Genomic DNA, 2,500 nt, shown 5'->3' with positions numbered 1-2,500 from the left:
CAGGAATGCCTTAAAATTGATTCAAGATTTCTCGGAAAATCTTGGTTTGACTGATATTTGGAGACTTTTCAACACCGATGCCAGGGGATATACTTGGCGCCAAAACCAACCTGTCATACATTGCTGACTCTATTTTTTTTCTAGTTAGTGAATCATCTTTATGCAATGTGACCCATGCAGATAGTTTTCCTGGCTTCAAAACGGATCATTTGATGATTTTTTAGCTTTACACTCGAACCCCAGAGGCAGAGGTTTTTGAAAATTGAACACGTCCCTTTTATCCAAAATGAGATGTGTCCAAGAAATTAAAACAGCAATTTAAAGCACGGTGAACCCAGCTCTACTTTGGGAGATGATAAAATTAATATCTTATGCTGTATCCAAAAACGTGACAACAAGGAAACGCGAAGAAATGTTGGAATGTGAAATCTCTTTGTTAGAAAAACATTTAGACAATTCAAACAATGGTAATCCCTCATACCATATTGTTGCAGAAAGAATTTTTACCTTAAAGAAAGAACTGGAAAACATTTTTGAGTATGGGACCAAAGGCGCTATCATTAGGTCTAAGTCATAATGGTACAACGAGGGCGAAAATAACTCTTCATATTTTCTAAATCTCGAAAAAAGGCACTGTAAACAAGGAACAATTAGTCAATCAAACATTAATGATACTGACTTTGTCACCACAGATAGAGTTATCTTCTCTGAATGTACGGCTTTTTACAAAAACATATATACATAAAAAATACCCGACAGCCTCTAGTCAACATTCCTCTCTGAAGTGAACTTCACTTCCTTGACCAATGAAGAAGAAACCATATGCAAAGGCCCCTAAACTCAAACGGATTGTTTCAAGCCCTGAAGAAGATGGAGTCTGACAAAGTGCCAGGCACGGCGCTTCCAGCCTAATTCTACAAAGTTTTTTGGAAAGACATTTCTTATCTAATCTCGGCACTGAACTATGGTTTTGACTCTGGCTGCCTCTCAGTGACACAAAGACGAAGGGTTACAAGACTAATTCCAAAAAAATATGTGGAATTATACTTCATTAAAATTTGGAGACCTATCACCCTTTTGAACACCGATTACAAAATTGCAGCAAAATCTATCGCAAACCGAATTAAATTAGTACTTCCAAACCTTATCAACCATGATCAAACAGGTTTTTTGAAGGGCAGATTTATGGGCGAAAATATCAGACTTATAGACTGTATTATCCAATACGCCACAGAAAAGAATATCCGGGGCCTATTACTTTTTATTGACTTTGAAAAGGCATTTGATTCTCTCGGATGGTCTTTCATACATGGCACATTAAGATTTTGGTGCATTGTTAATAAAATGGGTTAAAACTCTGTATAGTCATACTGAAAGCGGTATTCTGAATAATGGATGGGCAAGTAATTTTTTTGAGATTCAAGGAGGTGTTAGGCAAGGCTGCCCACCCTCACCTTATTTATTTATCCTATCAGCAGAAGTGCTTGCCACAGCAATTAGGAAAAATACTAATATCAAGGGAATCTCTGTAAATAATGTTTAAATTAAGTTAAGTCAGTGTGCCGATGACACAACACTTATATTAGACTGGTCACGCAAATCTCTTCTTTCATCACTTGCAATTCTCGACGATTTCAGCAAAGTCTCTGGCCTCAGACTCAATGATAAGAAAACGGAAGCTCTATGGATCGGCGTGAGTACTTTAAATGATAAAATTCTGTTATCAGGAAAAGAATTTAAATAGCCAAAAGACAAAGTTAAAACCCTAGGTCTATGGATTTCAACAGATCCCAAACTATCGGTCTCCTTAAACTACAACAAGTTAAAGAAATCCTAAGATGCTGGAAATACGGCCGACTCACATTGTTAGGGAAAATCACTTTTATCAAATCACTAGTGGTCTCCCAATTAGTTTATTTACTCTCGCCTGTTCGCTGAAACTACATGGTTTTAACGAAATAAATGATTTGCTCTACACTTTTCTATTGAATGGGAAAGGCGACAAGATAAAACGGAAGGTAGTGATAAACGATTTTGGTGTTGGTGGCCTAAAAATGATTGATATTAGTTCCTTCAATAAATCCCTCAAAGCCACATGGATTAAAAAAATATTTAGATAACAACAACAAGGGAAAATGGAAAATCTTTTTTGATATAACCCTCAAAAAATATGGCTGTCGAAACTATTTTCCTACAACCTTAACGTTAGAGACACTTTATCGATAATAACATCATCAATCAATCAATCAATCAAGCAATCACTTTATTTAGTAATGCAGGTTACAGAATGGCAGCCAAAAGGCTGATGTGGACCTACAACGAACTAATAAAATGTGAATCTAAAATAATTCATAAAATCATCCTACAGTACTTAAATATTCAATACAAATCATTAAAATAAAATAAGATTCATAGGTAAATAAGTTACGAATGCCTTTTTAAAAGAACTATTAGGAATTTGGGCAGAAGTTAACTTTGAACCTGAAATAGCATCGAAAGA

This window comes from Montipora capricornis, chromosome 9, assembly GCF_036669925.1.
Source record: "Montipora capricornis isolate CH-2021 chromosome 9, ASM3666992v2, whole genome shotgun sequence".
NCBI lineage: Eukaryota > Metazoa > Cnidaria > Anthozoa > Scleractinia > Acroporidae > Montipora > Montipora capricornis.
Note: the sequence above shows the minus strand (reverse complement) of the source record.